Source organism: Grus americana, chromosome 8 (genome assembly GCF_028858705.1).
Source record: "Grus americana isolate bGruAme1 chromosome 8, bGruAme1.mat, whole genome shotgun sequence".
NCBI lineage: Eukaryota > Metazoa > Chordata > Aves > Gruiformes > Gruidae > Grus > Grus americana.
Genome location: NC_072859.1, coordinates 871,406 through 891,748, shown reverse-complemented (window position 1 = coordinate 891,748; position 20,343 = coordinate 871,406). Strand labels below are relative to the sequence as shown.

The 20,343-nt window shown below is 37.4% G+C and overlaps 1 long non-coding RNA gene across 1 annotated transcript in view; it reads left to right on the top strand.

Annotated features, from left to right (window-relative positions):
* Positions 1-5,664: 5,664 nt before the first annotated feature.
* The window catches only part of LOC129209274 (uncharacterized), an 85,432-nt gene continuing 70,753 nt past the window's right edge, over positions 5,665-20,343 (top strand). Inside the window, exons 1-2 of the long non-coding RNA XR_008578024.1 lie at positions 5,665-5,756; positions 6,498-6,621. This is a non-coding gene — a long non-coding RNA (uncharacterized LOC129209274). The remainder of the gene's footprint in view (positions 5,757-6,497; positions 6,622-20,343) is intronic.

Here is a 20,343-nt window from a genome sequence, read left to right as displayed (position 1 = left end):
ACATTTAAGTAAGGAACATATTTCCAATCTTACAGACCCAGAACTTTCTAACTACATTGAAAAATGCTTTTTTTCTGTAAAAACATTTATCTTCAAAAGACTATTTCATGCTTTGAAGCAATAGAATTCATTAATGTGTAATTTATGGTGTAACAGATTCACAGCTTGGTAGGGGTTGGAAGGGACCTCTAGAGATCATCTAGTCCAACCCCCCCGCTAAAGCAGGATCACTTAGAGCAGGTTGCACAAGATCACTTCCAGGTGGGTTTTGAATCTCTCCAGAGAAGGAGACTCCACAACCTCTCTGGGCAGCCTGTCCCAGTGCTCGGTCACCCTCACAGTGAAGAAATTTTTCCTCACTTTCAGATGGAACTTCCTGTGTTCCAGGTTGTGCCTGACTTGGCAAATGCTAAACAGAACCTCATAATAATGAAATCTCAAGCTTGGTGGCACAGCCTGCTTTGTGACCTTTGGTAAATAACTCAGGCCCAGATCTTGCTGAGACATATGTTCACATGTATATTAACAGGTTATTATCATGCCTTTGTTGCTGACAAATCCTCCAGTGATTTCAAGATGACCAAAATTTCATTTCCTATGCATGCTCATTGTCTCCACAAAGATGATTTCATGCTTAAAGTCAAGCATCACAGGATTTCAGCTTTGCAGAACTGGTTCCAAATTACTTTGAGCTCTAGTCCAGTATCTCTGATTTTGGAGTAAAGATACTTCATTTTTCCTCCTACCTAGCCAGCATATAATTTAAGCCCTATAGAGCAGGGATTAGTTTCTGCTAAGTCTACATCCAACACCACATACCATAAGCTATACTTTGTTGTTTTCTCTGGGCATTGATATAATAAATGTAATAATATTTTTCTTTCAGTACTTTGAAGAAATAATATTTTTCACTTCCCATTCAAAGATGTCCCAAAATCTCACTGTATTCCTTTTCTAAAGAACTGCATGTAGACAGTTGATTTTATCCCATCAGCAACATTAGCGCTCAAGTCTTGTAGAGATTCTTTGGACCTTAAAATTACTGTCAGTATGTGAATATTGAAGTTGCATTGAGATATGTGGAAGTCACAATCTAAAGCATATTAGGGCTGAGGAGCCAGAGATAACCATCCCCAGAATTTACAGAATAAATTTTAGAAAGTACTAGATCAAGTCAGTAAGAAGTCAGACTCAAGATACCACAGAACAAGTCTCTTCAAAGAATCAGTGTTAGGAGGGAGTAACAGTTATACGGAACTGGAAATGGGAGGAAAAACTCCAGCTCTAGAATAAAATCCATGTCAGTCTACAATTCCTGGGAGTCCCTGGCCTTCATTTCTTCCTTCTCTTAAACAAAGCTGGTGTTGATACTTGATTTGTATCTCTAGACCTGAATCTTAGCCTAAATATAAATCAGTTCAAAACTCTGTTTCTTGTCCTCTTCTGTTTTGGTTTGGTTTGGTTGGTTTTTTTTCTGGAAAGCTAAAAACGATAATAAGGAAAAATGACATGAGTTATGTCAGTAGTAGACTAAATGTTTTCTTTCCTACTGGTGCCACCTACCCGGTTCGTTTATCACCAGTTTATTTAATATTTACTTTCTGCTCACTCCGTGCACTTCAGTGACAAGCACAGTTTAATGTGCTTCCTAACTCTTTCTCCTTTGAACTACATTGATATATAGATATATATACAAATCTATACATATATACAAATCTATACAAATATATCTATATACAAATATAGAATATTTGTAAGTGCATGTACATTCTTGTCTTTATTAAGATATTGTTGCCAAATAAGTAAATCCTCTTAATTATTAGAGAGACTATCAATCAAAATTTTTTAGCATATTCCCAAAAGCAGGGATGTCACCATAGTTTGGAGTTTGAGAGCCAAGGTTTTGGAACAGTTAAATATAATATTGTATACCCAGTTCAGCACTTTTCTAATAGAAGTTAGTGTCATACAAATAAGAAAAGTAGCTTCAATATCTTGCATGTTCTTTGGATACCTGGATATACCTATGGTAAGAAAAATAATCAGCTATTAACTTTTCTCCTAAAGACTTAAGAAAAACCTTACTCTGTTTTACTTTTCTAAGTTTTTTAAATCAACTCTGCACTTACACATAGAATAACACTTGATTTAGTGATTAAGAGATCTGGTTAAATCATTCTGCTACCTTTAAAAAAGAAAAGTTACATTTTAGTGCCTTAGAGATCTACTCCAGTTGAGATAATGGAAAGTATAACTTGCTAATGGTCTTGAAATATTGTCTTTTGAGTGTTCACCAAGGAAAACCACTAAAAAATATTTCTTGGATCTTTTTGTTATTTTAAATGTCAGGACCAAACATGAGTGTTTCCATAGCTGTTTTTACCTAACACTTCAGATTTATTCTTCAGAAAAAGCAAAGTGTCTGCTGTCAGTGCTTTAAATTTTAGGAGGTTTAAGAATATGAACAGAAAAAAAATAATCTTACAATACTTCTTCTAGTTTTTCTGGGCAAACTGGATAGAAAAACCACATACTCCCTAAATAGACATATAAATGGTGCCTTGCAGTAATGTCTAGATGTAAAAGTAGTCATGAGTTTAGATGGTTTATTATCTTGACCCTTTTACATCTGAAATGAATGGGTTCAAATCTCTTGGCAGTTGTGATACCCTAAGGAAGTAGCTACAAGTAACAGGGATTCTGTGGAGGATAATTTCTTGTATTGCTATTTCCTGACTGTCCAGACCAAGTACATGAATTGGTGGTAATTTAAATTAAATATTTATCCATTGTAGCATGGGTCAGGGAGGGTTGAGAGAGCTCAAGAATGTTACAGAGCTAAACAGAAGGAGCACCAGGTATTAGCAATACTGAAAAAACGATGGCATGGTACTTTACACCAGCATCCTGGCATCTAAGAAAAGCAGCAGGACAGTTCTACTGATCAAATTGTCTTTTCTACCTATACCCAAAATGGTTTCTAATGAAGCAGTTGCAGAAATATCTACTATTAAACCTTCCTTTTTTTTGCATGTAGCAAACAAATGAGGCCCAAACATATGGAGGCCCCACAGATGCAGACAGCTTCTCAAGATAACTGGTAACACCTTGACTTTAATGCTCTCCATTCAGGATTTGGAGAAGGTTTGAGAAGTGCTGGGGATTTTTCAAAGAAAAAGAAACCCTCAATCATCATTTATACTATGGAAAAATATAAGAAACAGAGAAAGAAGGAAAAAGAAAAAAAGAGTTCAAAAACCACCCTCCTTTTCTCCCCTTACTTCATCTGGTTTTTGGTTTTTGGGTTTTTTTCAATTTTGCTCAACATATCAAATGCCTATGCACAGAATCCTAACGATCAGTCCACTTTTTTTTTCTTTTCCCCATCTTCCAGCTTTTATTACTCCTTGAAAAGCAGCAATTTCTATTAATCTAATAAAAGTTCTTGTGACTGAGATATGTCTTGGGCCAATTTTCATACTGCATGAAACTGACATATTTAGGATCAGACTCATAAAAAGATGTTCACCCAGAATACAATTAGGTAAAATTTGGGTGCCTAAGGCCAAAATTGCATTCAAAAAACTTCTGCTAATGTCTGGAGATATCTAAATTCCCTAAATACGTCAGTAATGTCTGTGAGAAGAGCTGAGAGGCTACTCTGGGCTGAACACAGCCATTTCCAGCTGGCTGCACAGAGAACCCACTAAAGGACTCAGCTGAGCCCATCAGCGAAGCTACTGGAACTTCTGTGAAGACATATTTAAGGGCAAAAACACTGAACAGAAAAAGGAGGAGGGAACAAAAAGATTATGAAACGGCAAAGGGAATGCCAAAGTCAGAGAAGGAGGAGGAGGAGGTACTACACTGCACAGCGGATATTCACTGCAGTCCATGGAAGAGACCATCTTGGAGCAGATTCTCCTGGCAGGACAAAGAAGAGGAAAAGCGTGCGAGGGAATGAGTGGCAGAGAGAAACTGCTATGTACTGACTGCAGTACCCCCATCCCTCCTGTGCTCTTCAGAGGACAGAGGAGAAATCTGGACTGAAGGAGTGAAACTGAGTCTGGGAAAGGAGAGAGGAAATGTGTTGTTTTACTGTTGGTCTTTTTCTTTCCCCTACCCAAATTTTTTTTAATTGGCAATAAATTAATTTTCCTTAAGGCAAGAGTGCTTTGCTCACAATAGTAACTGGTAAGCAATGTCCCCATCTTTTTCTCAACTCGTGATCCTTCTCAGCTTATTTTCTCCCCTGTCCTGCAGAGCAGGGGAAGGGAGTGGGTGGCTGGGTTGGCATTTGGCTGTTAGGCAAGGCTAACCCACTACACACAGTTAGCTCAGAATAGGTCTAGATTAGGCTGCAGATGTCTTTCTGTAGGTCCCTAAGCAATCTGATCTGTTGGTTGACTCTACAATCAAGCCTAACAGAGACAAAGAAATAATGTCTTCACAAAATGCAATGGAAACCCCTGGAATTTTTATGAACATATCTAAGGAATGAGGTATGTTTTGCTCTCTCTCCCACACTACATATCTGGGCAGTACCCAGACAGCAGTAACTCATCAAGTCATCTTCTTAGAGCTCTACCAGACTGTTATTTTAATGTTTTAAATGGCGTTGATTCTGGAGAAAAAAAAAAAAAAAAAAAGTTGCTTGTTTGCTTCCTGTTAACAAGTGCAATAGCAGCTACTTAGACAATTGCTTCATTATGAAGGGTTCGCAGAAGACTTGCTAACACATAGCATTGGCTTGAAAGCACATGTCCAAGAACACAGGCACCTCTTTTCCTCAGAGTTCTGCAAAGTTCAGGCTTTCAAGAAACAGACTCATTTTGATTTTGCATCAAAACCAATCCCTTTTTGTTGGAAATCTTTCATTTTCTGAGAAGCAAACATGGATAAAACTACCCTAATAGCGTAATTAATACCCTAATTTAAAAGGCAAAACTTATGTTTCTGTCAGAAAGCAACATACAATACACATGGAAATACTGACTTTTGTATCCAGAAGCAAGCAGTCCAGCACCAATGGAAATCTCATATTGATTTATTTTTTGAAGATTTCAAATTTTGCATCATTCTTGAGGTATTATCAATACTATTTAATACTTTGTCTGTTACTAAAGAAAGAAGAGTTTTAAGGAATTTGTAGCATAAAAGTGGAATGAAAGGGAGGTCAGATGATGAAAAGAGGTGGTTTTAATAGTTCTGTTGGTACTAGGCAAGATGAAGGATAGTTATCTAATTCTTGTATTGTCTCACTGAAGAACGATGAGTCCTAACATGGAAAGGAAATATTGGATTTCTTTAGCCTTGATTTTCAGAGGCTGTGTGTATTTAGATAAGGCACTTTCCTGACATGTTGTCAAGGTAACTGGGAGGTTAACAACCTGACTGCCTGGTGATAGAGTCCAGTATGTCAAAACACCAATCGGCAACACAAATTAATTCCTGTATTAGAGAGAGCAAATGTGTGCATAGAATACTGACCGGACGACTCCTAAAAACATTTGTGTTATATAAACTCATGGAAAAAAAGATCAATTGCTTCTGTTCCCAGCAAGCAAGGGTTAAAAATCTTCTTCCCACCATATAGTTATCTGTCACCATACATCACATCTGACAGCAGTGCTTAATTAAACAGGAAGAACTCAGTGCTGACTACTCGAACCAAGGAGACAGCAAGCACCCATTCCCTCAGGAGAGCACAAAGGGCAACAAAGAAAGATCTCAGAGTTGGTTCAGCTTGAGAAGAAGTAAGTTGTGTTCCTATTTTAATCTAACATAATCTTTTATGCTCACTGGGACCACTAAGAAAAACACCTTGTATTTTTGGTGTATGACTTTAGTAATTTAGTTGGTCCCTAAACCAGTAATTTCTTCTGTATGCCAATATGCTGTGTACACCTTATTACTTTGGTTTAGTTTTTGCAAGATGTTTTCTTTTTCTGATTATAATAGTGTTCAGGCGGTTCAAATCATACCTGCTTCTGTATTACTGCAATATGTTGGCTGTATTGATAAATAAACTTAAACATGTCTATCTTTGATGTAGCACTGATAATTTCAGTTAAGTAAAGACATCATATAAACATCTGTTGCTTAGTTCTTGGAAGTACTGAATTTCAGGGAAGCTCTTCTCCATTCTCCCCAACATTGGTAAATGATCAGAAAGAAGTAATAATATCATACTTTTCAAAGTTTCCTATTTCAGATAAAATAGATAATTGTTAAAATAAAGCAATTATTCTTTTGCTGCAGGCCATTGTTTCTGCGTTATTTTCAGATTATGAACAGACAACAGTCCTAACTGTGGAAAACAAAAAGAAACAACTTGAAAAATCATTAAACAATGTTCTATTTGTCATTACAGAGAAAAAAAGGTTTTCTGAACCAGTATGTGATTCTTACAGAAAGTATTTACAGATGCATTAATTTAATGTTATATGACTAATTTTAACATATTTAGCAGAAAGAGTCTTGATTGTTTTTGTTAGATGTAGCACCGCAATGGCTTCTGGTTTTGGATGCTGCTTCTATCCTGAAAGGTTTCAGACTGTCAAGGTTCCACAGTCACCATCTGTCTTCTGACTTATATTTCTATAAACCAGAACTCTGAAAGTAAGTATTACTTGTTCTCTAGTCCTTGTCCTTTTTCACTGCTGAGTTCCAAAGATCTCACATTCAGTTCTCTGCTGCTTGATCTTAACATGAGAGCTCAGTCAGAAGCATTGGAAAAGAAGAATTGGTTGGGGATGTGAAGGTTGGGGGCAGCCTTGGCTGCAACCATCATGAGATGGTGGAGTTCAGGATCCTGAGTGGGAGGAGCAGGGCAACAAGTAGCATTACAACCCTGCACTTCAGAAGAGCTCACTTTGGCCTCTTCAAAGACCTACCTGGGAGAATCCCATGGGTTCGGGCTCTAGAAGATGGCCCAAGAGAGCTGGTCAATATTCAAGCACCACTTCCTCCGAGCTCAAGATCGGTGCATCCATATGAGTAAGAAATCAAGCAAAGGAGGCAGGAGACCTGCATGGATGAGCAAGGAGCTCCTGGAAAAAATACAAAGGGAAGAAGGAAGTTTGCAGACTGTGGAAAAAAGGACTGGCCACTTGGGAGAAATATCGAACGTTTTCTGAGTACGTAGGGATGAAACGAGGAAGGCTAAGGCCCACTTGGAATTAAACCTGGCAAGGGATGTCAAGGACAACAAGAAGGGCTTCTTCAAGTACATCAGCAGCAAAAGGAAGACTAGGGAAAATGTGGGCCCGCTGCTGAATGAGGTGGGTGCCCTGGTGAGAGAGCATACAAAGAAGGTGGAGTTACTGAATGCCATCTTTGCTCCAGTCTTTACTGCTAAGGCCAGCCATCAGGAATCCCAGACCCTGGAGGTGAGAGAGAAAGTCTAGAGAAAGGAAGACCTTCCCTTGGTTGAGAAGGATTGGATTAGAGAACATCCAGGCAAATTCGACATCCACAAATCCATGGGCCCTGATGAGATGCACCCACGAGTGCTCAGGGAGATGGCAGATGTTCTTGCTAGGTCACTCTCCATCATCTTTGAAAGGTCATGGATAACATGAGAGGTGCCTGACGACTGGAGGAAAGCCAGTGTCACCCCAGTCTTCAAAGAGGCCAAGAAGGAGGACTCAGGAAACAACAGGCCAGTCAGCCTCACCTCCATCCCTGGAAAGGTGAAGGAACAGCTCATTCTGGGGATGAGAGGGGATCTCATCAACGCTTATAAATATCTAAAGGGTGCGTGTGAAGTGGACGGGGCCAAACTCTTTTCAGTAGTGCCAAGTGACAGGACAAGGGGCAATGGGCACAAACTAGAACACAGGAATTTCCATCTCAATATGAAAACAAACTTCTTCACTGTGAGGGTGACCAAGCACTGGGACAGGCTGCCCAGAGAGGTTGTGGAGTCTCCTTCTCTGGAGAGATTCAAAACCTGCGTGGACGTGATCCTGTGCAACCTGCTCTGGGTGATCCTGCTTTAGCGGGGGGGTTGGACTAGATGATCTCTAGAGGTCCCTTCCAACCCCTACCATTGTGTGGTTCTGTGATTCTGTGAAAATGAGGACCTATTGAAAGAAATTAATGAAGCAGAAGAAAATTATTTATCCTGCGCACAAAATTTAAAAATGGTCTTATGTTTTTTTGGATTGTTTAGCCCTTCTGAGAAGAGAAAAAAACAGTAGAAAAAATGAAAAAAAAAAAATCCAGTTCCTAAAATTCAGTTGGAGAGAACAGTCTCCCCCTACATATTCTTAGAAGCACAGATTTTATTTTACTAAAATATATTAAACATTGGAATTTGCATTTGAATGTCTTCTATTAAGAAATAAATGATGGAACAACTGAGAATAGTCAAATAATAAAATACATGTCATACAAATTATCTAAAGAATAAGTATATACTTTTTATAACCTTATTTAAAGAAGTATTCAATGGAGCTTCATGTAAGCATATAAATCCCAGTGATATCAATCGGATTAGAATGTGACAAATTAGTTTTGTCAAAATGTTAGGCATTCACATCATATCCCATATGGACAACATTTGCATTTTCTTGTGTTAACTTATAAAAAGAAGCAACAAGAAAAAAAATCACCACCACCAAAAAAAAAAGTGCTTCCATATGTGTCCAACTATGAAATTGACTAATTATCAAAATAAATTTTATTGGTCATTAATCTTTGATAACATTTTCCAAGGATTCTAAAGCAAAAGTCACAAATACCTGTACTGTCTTTCATATTATATAAATGTTTTAATCCTTTATGCTTGGATCAACCTTTTCCCCCTAATAAATTATTTATCCTATATTTCATATTTCATTTGCCACTAGCAATTTAATTTTGTTTCAGTGCTTTCTAATTCTGACTGATGTTATTCCCTTCTTATTGCACTAGTCAATGTCTGTTATCAGCAAGCCCATGAGAAAGCTTATTAGTAGTATATAGAAAAGAGGATGGAGGAAGTAAATCATACCCTTGAAGTTATGTAAATATAGTACTAGGGAAAATACTAGAATAAAGTATAAAAAAAGTTTTATATTCCAGCTTAAAAAATATAGTTTAAAAGTTTTGTTGTATTGGGGCATGCCTTTAAAAATAGCACAATTTTTCACAGAATATTTAGAAATAGTTACAAAGGCTAAAAAACTTGTCATGTCTATCTTCTTTTTATAGCAACAACTATCTATAATGACATTCATAGTTATTAATTTTGGTTGTCTACCATTACACTAACTATGTACAAGTATGTCTATTTACCAAATGGTGTTTTATCTGTATAAATACAAAATTAACTTCCTAAACCCTCTCTTTTTTTTAAATGTGTCATTAATACTAGAAATCCTGAAGATCACCATCAATGCTAAAGCATGACAAAGAATGTCAGGAAATGTTGCAGCTTCCTTAGTTTAGTACACAATCCATTTATGTAGTGCTGTATTTAATTCACATTACTAGATTTCAGTTGATATTTTGTGATGTAATAATGATTATTTAGTTATGTAATGGAAATCCTGGCATGGGTATGTTTATTTCTTATTATGTCCTGATGTACTCGTGAAATGTCTTATTAAAGCGACAATATATCTGTCACAGTAGGAGTTTGATTGAACTGAATGGATTAGCAGATATCATTATTAGGCATTTCATTATAGTAGGAGACATTTCTGACTCAGTAGGTGACTTAGGCTGGTTTAACGAATGGTTTATTAGAAACAAGGAGTGATGCAATCCATGTTTTGGAGAAAAATACTTACGCTATATGAATTCTTAACATTACATTTCAATTAATGCATTCATTTTAGCACAAGATTTCCCATACTCTTTGTGTTTATGTTATGGGCATGTGTAGAATATGGTTTTAGAAGATCAGTAATCTTGTACCCTTGAATTGTAATATGCAAAAGATACTGCAAAACAGAGCCCTTACAAATGAGATTTAAAAGCTCCCTACAATGGAACTTCAGGGGAATTAAGTTGCCTGAAGGTCTACAGAAATTTAGTTAAGATTTGAAATTGCTATCTAGAGATGGAGGCTTATCCTGTGATCAGGTTTGAGTTCAAAAGTAAGATTGTTTGGTCAGACTCTCATTCTAGATAGGCTCAAATTCAGACTAGTTAGAAAAAAATGAAGACTTGAACAAAACATTTAAAACAGTCTTTTTATAATTATGTTTTTCCTTTGTACACTGTCATGGGTTTGTGTCTGTTTACATTTATAATCCTAAAAGAATAAAATGAACAAGATAAAAGAAGCCTTTAATTTAGCGTAGAATACATTTCAACATAGTAACAAGAGAAATATTTAGCCAATGAAAACACACAGCTCTCAGCAAAGGAGATATAGTAGAGGAAGAAGTGTCTGGTCCTCAAGAGCTTTCCAGGTTTAGCACATTCATTTTAAAATCTAAGCAGGCAGGTTTTGTCCATGTTGCTTATATAGAAGCTGTTTCCAGGGTCCCATGGCAATTTTTGATCATTTTAGTGCTGAATATCAGCTTAAAATCCCATAGATAAAACTAAAATACAGTAGCACATCTGACATTTGTGCATGGAGACACAGAATACCTTTTCTTTCAGTGACTGACCACCTGCATTGCTTTTTAATTCTATACCTGTCTGCTTACCGAGAGCCCTACTGTCACCCATTAATGCCAAGTTTTCTACTCCTTCACTCCTCCGCAGGTTTTGTTTTCCTTTTCCTTTAGGGAGACCATACTTCAGACTTCTTCAACATCTGCTCTCTCAAATGCCTCTGAAAATGTTGTGCCTTGAACATGTTTTACCTAGGAATAAGATGAGAATTACCTTTCTCAAACTATTTGGTAAAGCTTTTATTTGTTATTTCTGACTTTGAAAGACAAGGCATTTTTGGGAAAAAACATGTTCACAGTACTTTCCTTGACAAGCTGAAGCAGGGCAAAGCTCACTCACCTAGTTCTACAGTGACTTGATGCAGTTACCTCACCACAGGCCAGCTCTGAGTTACCATCTGGTTCTGCCCCCAGCTCTTCATGAAAGATTAAAATACATCTATGAAAAATTTCAAGATCAGAACAAAAAGTCTATTCTAAAAGATGACAATCTAATTTTTTTCATGTGCAGCCTGCAGGTATCTAGCTAGTTTCCTAATCAGATTTTTAGCAGTAAAAGATGGAAAGGAATGAAAAAATTCTTTTCGTCTTGGAAGCCGATATCTGTATTTTACATCAAAAGTGAGTAACATCATGCATCATTAAGACAAGGAGCATAGATTATGGAGGAGGTAAGGCGTGCATTTACCTTCACAAAATGCTTAGATGGTGCTATTTTAGCAAACAAACCAAGCATTTTACAGGATGAAGGCTAAATAATAATAATCTGAGGGTGGGAGGCAATTTAAAAAGTAAGGCTACATAAAGTAATAAAGCTTGCAACAGAAATTAGACTAGAGTAAATAAGAAAGAGGGCAGTATCATTTTTTAATAGATGTTCATGGGGCTGCGTTGATAGAAACAAGCATTTTAAGTGCTACTGAGACCACAAGCAAAGCTGCAGAAATCCAACTGAGCCTGTTTGTTTTATGGGACAGACCTGAAATATATTGCTTAAAATGGATACCAAATTTTAAAGATATGAGCTATAAAATTATCTCATCATACAATAGATGGAAGATGAGGATTTTATTTTTCACTCAGTGTATTTAAGGCAGGTACATTAAACTTCCAGGAAAAAAATATGATACTGTAAAAGGAATGTGCTGGTGATAAATTCATATAGGGCAGACAACTTTTCCTAAGCTCAGTCATGCCAAATTCTTTTAGCAAGACAAATAAGGATTTCTGATCTTCAGTCCATTTCCTGTAAGGTCTTATTTATCCCCTTCTTACATAGTAAAATCTCCCTTCTAAGGATGAAAGTGCATGGCAATCAAATGACATGCAAGTGTTGAATCCTCCTTGACTCTACTTACAGCACTTGGGGTGGACTTTTATTTGATTTGGGTACCCATTTTTGACCTTTATTGATACAGGAGAGCAAGCACAGAATATGGTATCAAACTGGCATTTCCTCCCTTCTCGGGGAATTGTTATCTACAGGAATACAGGAAGGTCTATTCCTTATCTTTGAGGCCAGTTCGCTTTCACCTCTGGTGCTCATAACCTGTAACGTTTATCAAAGCAAGCTCCATCTTAAAAGTATTTGTGTTCCTAGTGCTTTCTTTTTTACTTCTCCCACTCTCGGTTATTTCAGACTCTCCATTTTCTGACATGTAAAAAGCTAATTTCCACCTCAAATCCATCATCTATGGTGAGGTTATTTTCTTTTGTTTTTTTCCATCGACATTTTCTACTACCTTCAGGAAGTCTTCTTCTTATGCATCTAATTCTTTTGCATTCACTTTACTGAGATAAACAAGCCAAGATCTTTTTCAAACATCCTCAGTGCTGAGATGCCTGAACTCACCATGGAAGTCTAAAGAAACTGAATCCAAATAGCCCTAAGCATTAGGCTCTAAGTAAAACCACTAGGAGCGCTTTTAGTCCTTCTGACTGAAGGACTGAAATAATTCTGGTAACATATCTGGCTTATGGACCAAAGCTTTGAAGTATCATAAAAGAGGTCATCCTTGTGGAATTTGTAACTAGAATGGAAATAAGCCTGCTGAGGCTTTCTTTTTCAAAAGAAAGAAGCCTGCTGCAGTTTCCAGCCCATTATTCCTGCTGTTTGTAAGATTTTGCATAGACTTGCACCATCCAAATGTCCAGGTACTTTCTAAACTAAACAAGTAAGAGTTTTTGTGACTTTTCTTTCTCTGATGCCAGAGATATGTTTAATGAATTATTGGTTTTGCGCAAGTGGAGAGCATACCGTGTTCAGATTTTTTTTGAGTGATCTCACTGCTGATAGCACTTTCCTCCTAACAAGCTTATGTCTCCTCCTTCTCACCTTCCTGAACATCTAGTGCTGCCTTTTTAATCTTTCTCAGAAACTCCACTGCTCCTTCCACATCCCTAATACCCCTGGCACATTGGCTTACAATGAATTGTAAGCAACTGAAAAGATGCTGGGCCTGAGATAGCATTTCTCCTAGCTATTCACAGCTGAGATGACAATCAGTGAAGGCACCTAGACACTGTTGTTAAAAGTTGGGGTTCTAGGATGAAATCTGAGGTAAGATATCCATTCAGAGTGGAGACGGTAAAATGGTCAATGAAAATAAAAACTATATGTGTGATACTGGGAATGGAGTGTTTTGCAGTTGGGAGGGAATGAAGTGTTTTGGAGTTGAGATGACAGTCAAAAGATATCACGGTGAAATCCCAGGGGTGAAGAAGTAGGGGGATATTAGTCAATGGCTTAGTATAGGAGTAGACCAGTGTTTTACGATGATATGCCATTAGCTGGCATGCTATTCATCAGGCTTTTGAGTTTCCTTTCTTTTAGTGCTTTTTAAAGAACAAAATAAAAATACAGGCTTGTGTATATAAGTTATTCAGATAGGGTTCATCAAAAGTGTATTTTGTCTCTTCTCTTGCTATATAGATAGAGGAGGGAAAGACTGATGCAACATCTGTCACTGGTACATTTTTCCTTCAACCCCAAGAAGGATGAGAAGGGAATGGGGTCGGAATGACATACACTGGGCTTTGAACCCAGCCCACCTCACATCTGAAATCTGTTCTCATTGACTGAAAGCTGCCATCCTTTACAGTGCACTGAGAAGTAGCAATAAAATCTGCAGCCTCTTCTACTGTTGTAAGACAAAGGGTTAAAAGAAAACCTTTTCTCACCATGCACCGTGGAGAGCAAAGTTATAAAAAGATTATGAGGAGCTAAACTGCCAGATATGACCTGCAGTACAACAACCGCAATCCATACTACAACCGAGAGCGTCTCTTCTGCTTGATGGGGGACAATAATTTAGAGGGGTGAATCTTTCCCTGTTGTGCTCCTCCTCTTCCTTCCTTTTGTACAATTATAAGAGAATTTATAAAGGCAAAGATAGTCAATCTTGTGCTTGTGTTCTATGCACAATCTGGTTGGCTGCAACTTTTTTACTACCAGCATCCTAAAGTAGGACAACTCAAGAGTAAATAGTTTTTCAGGAACTAAGTCTTCTTCTAGTCAAATATTTTCTGAGCTTGTCCTGACCCTGATAGAAGTATGCCTGTGTACTTGTATGTATTGGAGGTTACCAATGAACTGCTCATGTGTTGGACTCATTGCACACACGTGCAATCCTTTGACTAACTACATGTCTCCAATCTGGTACCGTGGATAATCTGCAGGCTAAACTGCTTCCTGACCAAGGCTTTGTGCCCTATTGTGTGATCTTAATATAATCCAATGTGCCTGTAGATATGCCAGCACTTTGAAATTCATGTCTGATACCTCTCTGAACAGTTCAATTCCTGAAAATACTATAAGAAATTTTAAGAACTCAGATTAAATATATAGTCTTATGGACATTTCAGAGCACACTTACTGATCTAGTAGATTAAGTCATAATTTAAGCTGACAGGCACATCACTCTTAAAGTTAATGACAAAACTAACTAACAGCTTGATCCCATGAGGTATGTAATTTTTCCAGTGAGATACTGCAGTGAGCTGGAACTGAGAGCCCCAGAGACCATTTCAGTGCTAAATCTTACAAACTGCAAAGATTTTGCAAGTCTTCTGATTATCACAATGTTATAAGCATGGGAATAATTTCTGTGAATTCTTTTGGCATTTCTTACATTGTGGACTTTAAGGAGTTCATGCTGAACAAACAACAAAAGCAAAGGTCACTGGCATTCATATGAATATTAGTAAATTCTGTGAAACAATATTGAGCACATTGCTTAACTATCTTTAGCCTACTTCAGCTCACAACAATGCCTAAAATTTCTGAAGTCACTTGTGAACAGCACATGGACAATGACTTAAAAAGATCTGAAAAATGCACTGCAACATTCCCTGAATGCATTATTCTTATGGAGGTTTGGAAAATGTTTATGTAGAACTAGCAGAAGTTCATACCATGCCAAACTGACAGCTCTTGTGAAACAGTTTAACTATAGAAAAGGCCAGGAATCTAAGTTATATAAAAAGTCATCTGCTGTTCACGTCAGAGATTTCTAAAAGTAGAACTGCAGTATACAGAAATGGCCATAAAAGCAAGCATTCTTTGTTTTGGATTTACAATGTATCGTACATTTTGTCCACACTGAACTTAAATTACAAACCCCCTGACAGATAGCTTCAGATGTTCTCTGGGCTTTTCATCTGATACACACAGTGGACGAGAATTCATTTTTCATATAGATGCTCTTTTGTCATGTTTGTAATATGCAATTTCCAGGACACAGAAATGAAAAGCTGGCTGGATGACACCTATTGGAAAGAGAAAAGTATGTTACAGTTCTGTAGTCACAAATCCATCTGACATTTATCATATCGATTTGAGTTCATTATGCTTACTTTTATTTCCTTGAATAACAAATACGTTTAAAAGATGTAGTATTCGGAAGTGTGGTAATGTGTCTTGACTAGAAGTGCAAAACCAAGTATTGGACTAATTGCAACACAGAACAGGTCAATCCTTTTAATTGTGTCCTGGAGAGAAAGGAAAGAATCACAGAATCATAGAATGGTTTTGGTTCGAAAAGACATTTAAAGATCATCTAGTCCAACCCCCCTGCCATGGGCAGGGGACCTTTCAGTTGATCAGTCTGCTCAAAGCCACATCCAGCCTGACTTATACTCTCTGGGAACGCTTACTACTTCTTTCCGACCATATCAGTAAATTGTCACTGTCTTTTTCTCTGAATTAGACATCAAATATACAAGCACAGTGAAATATTTTCATGGGCATTAGGTCAGTCTCTCCTATCTGACATTTTAGCAATCTAAGTTTTCTTTTCCCAGTGATCCTTGCCTTATTTTCTGCTTGATGCGCTATAATATTTTCACATAAATTGGATATTCTGACAAGAGCATACCATTGGATGGCATCAGTTAAATCAGTTCCAGATCTTCATAACTTTAGTTGCAATGTAATGCTTCCCTCTTTGAACAGTATATTAAAAGCTTTTTATGTGTGTGTGTGTGTGTGTGTGCGCAATAATGCACTACCAATGTTAGCAAGGTGACAAGAATAGAAACAATGGCACAAAGCCAAAATAGTGGGCGGGGCAGGGGTGATGGTGAAGGATTCATACGGCAATAGGGGATTCTTTTGCTATTAGTTGTATTAGTATATTGCTTTGGTCTAATAAGTTAGTGTTTATGCTGTCAAGAATTTACAAATATTGAAGTAGGACCACAACAGATTTATGAAGACTACAGATATGTTCATATCTAAGAGGACAGACTTTATAATTGTTACTCCATGTATTCCTCCTTAATGCCTAGAAAACTTTCAGGATGGTTTTAATACCACATATCCAGCAAGGACTGCATAGATACAGTTGAGGCCATTTCATATCAAGTAATTTTTCTTTGATTTATTGCATAGCCTATTCACAGATGATACTGAAGACAGTGCTAGACACCCAATGATTTACTTGAATTCACTTACCAATTTTAATTAGTAGCATGATTTAAGTGATCGAATCCCACTCAGAAGGAAAAGAAAAAAAAGTAGGAAAATGCACTCTTAAATAGTCAAATGTTAAGCTTAAAGTGCTGGGTAGTATTACTTATTACTTGCACCCTTCTCGTTCCTGTTTTCCTTTTCTGATTCCTAGCAGGTGAACGGGATCAACCCAATATCTTTAGTACACTGATTCCATTTATATTCAGAGCAAGTGTAGATGTATAGGTGCATAAGGTACAAATTGTTATGGAAGCATGAGTTGAATAACTCATGAGTTGACTAATATGTCAGTAATTTTAAGTTGTACAGGTATTTCATATTGCTGTTGGCAGATTAAGGTGTAAATTGCATCATTTTCCATTCCCTCTAGACTAGTCTTTGAATCTGATCCACAGCCTTCACCCTTGCAAGCTTTGGGAAATATTGTACTTTGCAAGCTTTTGGAATCCATTAACATGCTTGGAGTTCTTTCTTGGCAGGAGAGATTACTTTGGTTCAAAACTTACATAAACGTATTGGGTTTGGCTGGGGCATAATTAATTTTCTTCATAACAGCCTGTAAGGTGCTGTGGATTTTTTTGATTTGTGCTGCACACAGTGCTGATAACGCAGGGATGTTTTCGTTCCTGCTGAGCAGTGCTTACACAGAGCCAAGGGCTGTTCTGCTCCTCAGCCCACCCCACCAGCGGGATGGCTGGGGGTGCACAAGGAGTTGGGAGGGGACACAGCCGGGACAGCTGACCCCAATGACCAAAGGGATGTTCCATACCATATGACGTCATGCTCAGCAATAATAGTGGCAGGGAAGAAGGAAAAGCAAGGGATGTTTGGAGTTATGGAGTTTGTCTTCCCTGTTAGGCATGCCTGCTGATGGGGAGTAGTGAATTAATTTTGCTTCGCTGGTGCACACAGCTTTTGTTTTACCTATTAAACTGTCTTTATCTCAACCCATGGGTTTTCTTACTTTTACCCTTCCAATTCTCTCCTTCCTTCTGGGCTGTGTGACTGTTCACTCAACTCCTGCTCAGGTTTTGGCTAACACAGCTCATGCCAAGACCTGATGCATGCTGGGAGCAGCAACATTTGGTCAAAGCAAGAGCAACAAGGTAGGCAGGACAGGATGGACAGGAAGGGATAAAGGCCATTCTGCAGTTGCTGTCACCTGCAGCTTGCTGTCTCCTGCACCCATCATGTTCTGCATTTTTGCATGGAAATTGTGTGGGAGTTTTTTTCAGAATCCACTAATTTACAGAAATGGTACAGACCAAACTTCCACAGCAGGAGGTATAAATGCATCAGCTTACCCAAAAAGCTTTCAAAGTGAGTCCAGCAGAAGCCAGGCTGCTGAGGCTTTCACACTTTACATTAAGGCGCAGGGGATGCCTGCACCATGACAGAGGAGGGATGAGCACTCTCACCATCAGTGAGGAAAATATCTTGATCACAGGTGCATGAGATACAAGTAAGGAAATAGAAAATTCTGAGTTAGGCAATTCATGAGCCAATTAAGTAATGAATTATAGAATTCATATGTTAGACTAGTCTGTGCCTTTGTTTGTTGTGTTTGGGTTTTATTCTTTTTAATGGGCTCATAAAATCAAATTTAATTTACGGAGTGCCTTGTCCTGTAAATTTGTGACGTGCAAACAGACCATGACAGGAGTTTCTTCTAAGATCTGGTTCTTTTAAAAGTACAACTTAATTTATAGCATATAATTAAAGAACAACTGTAATCCAGTTTTAAGTATTATCTAGCGGAGTAAAAATTTTGTTATTAAAACACTTTTGTAGTTATATCACGAGATTTGGATTAGTGTTACTGTTTAAGTGTTTCAAAAGGGTAGGCAAATACTTTGAGGAGATTGAAGAATAGTAAAGATCTTCAATGAATTAATACACATTGTAGGGCCCAAATTTTCTTGATTACATATAAACTTTAGGCTTCTTTGTTTGCACAAGTAACTTGGATAAAAGAGGTGAAATAAACTAAGCTTTTACTGCTAACATTGTCTTTACTGATTTCTTTGGGTGGTCAGCATTTCTGAGTGGCAGGCTGTTTACTTGTTCTAAAATGTGTCTAATATAACTAAAAATATCCATCACCAGTTGAGAAATTCCTATGGTTTGTAGCAACTCTGTAGGTTATTATTTGTGATGTCTCATCCTTTACCTGACTGTGGCTTTTGAATGATATTTAGAAGACTAGCAAAGGAAAAAGACAATAGCTAAATGTATTTTTAAGCTAATGTAATTTGTCTCCTTCAGGAAAATATATTGACTAATTTGTTCTTCTGAACTAGCATGGAAGTGAAAGTGCAGAGTCACGTAGAAATGATCGGAGATGGCAGGGGTCGGATAGGTAGAAAAAACACGTAGAATTAAGCAACTAAATGTCTTGGGTCCCACTACAGCACACAAGGGGAAATGCATGGTTATAGTTCTCGTTTCCTCCCCTGTGTCTGGAAGGGATTGCACACATTAGGTAGGATGAACTCAAAGCTCCTTTGCCAGTAAAATAAGAGTCTACTTGACAGTGTCCGTTGCCACTCCTGACCAACTGTCTCTCCATTACCAGCATGCCAGACGTAGTTATAAGATTGCTCTACCAAGGACATGCTCACCTGTTGCCATTTTTAGTCTCCTTTGAGCTGTGCAAGCAGTGCTAAAGGATTTAGAAGATACCAAAAGTCTGGTTATATCTCACTGCCAGGAAGCCACATTTGTTCCTCTGTTTCTTTGTTACACTGTAAAGCACAGAACTCAGCAGAAAAATTCCTGCTTACGAGATCGGGCTTTCAAACAGTGTTAGACTGTTTTCTGAGGAAAACGCATATGTGAAGCTGCTTTTGTGTCCTGTGCTGTCTTAGAAAGACATGTTAGAGCATCACTAAAACACTGCTCAAATTAGTATCAGAAATAATATGGCCTGTCAGGAATTTGAGTAGCTTCATGAGAGGTTGAAACTCATTTACCATGCATCCCATGTGGCAGGCAAATGAGAATGATCGGAGGGATTCAAAGGCACCTAGGTCTCATATGAACATCCCAGAGCCAAGGAAGTGAAAAAACTGCTACTCACTGATATAGTCCATCTGAGGAAAAAGACACTGAATAAATTTATTTAATGCTATAATCTTCATGGCATCTTTACAAGAGAAGTGGATACTTGGTCCAAAAAATAAATAGAAGCGTGAGATTAAAAGTTATCTCATCAATCAAATGCTATAAAAGATAGTATTTTTTTCTTAAATAGGTACTTTATTTTTACCTGTTCTTAATTCCACTCTCACTTAAATAAATAAATAAATAAAAATTTAAAAAAATCCCATTATTCAACTGGGAAGTTAGAATTAGAATTATGAACAAGAGACCACACTTTACATTTGCAGTATTTTCACTTCTTTTATAAAGATATTCATAACTTCTATTATGAACTTTTGGTCTGACTATGAATTTGCTTTCATACCTAACTTATTATTTTATCATAAGGCTACCTAAATTATGCACGCTTTTTGTGAATACTTAGAGAAAAAAAAAGTGACAGATTCACTATTGGTTAAAATGATCTAATTCTAAAATAGGTCCGTAGTTCTACTGCTTTTAGTAAACTTACTGTAGCTTAATAGTAGTAACCAGTCCATAATTTCCTGTGCCACTTCATAATTATGCCAAGACATTGATGATCATTAATATTTCAATTTCACTCACTTTTTGAAAACATCGATGGCCATTGATAGAGTCTGATGTTGAGTGTCT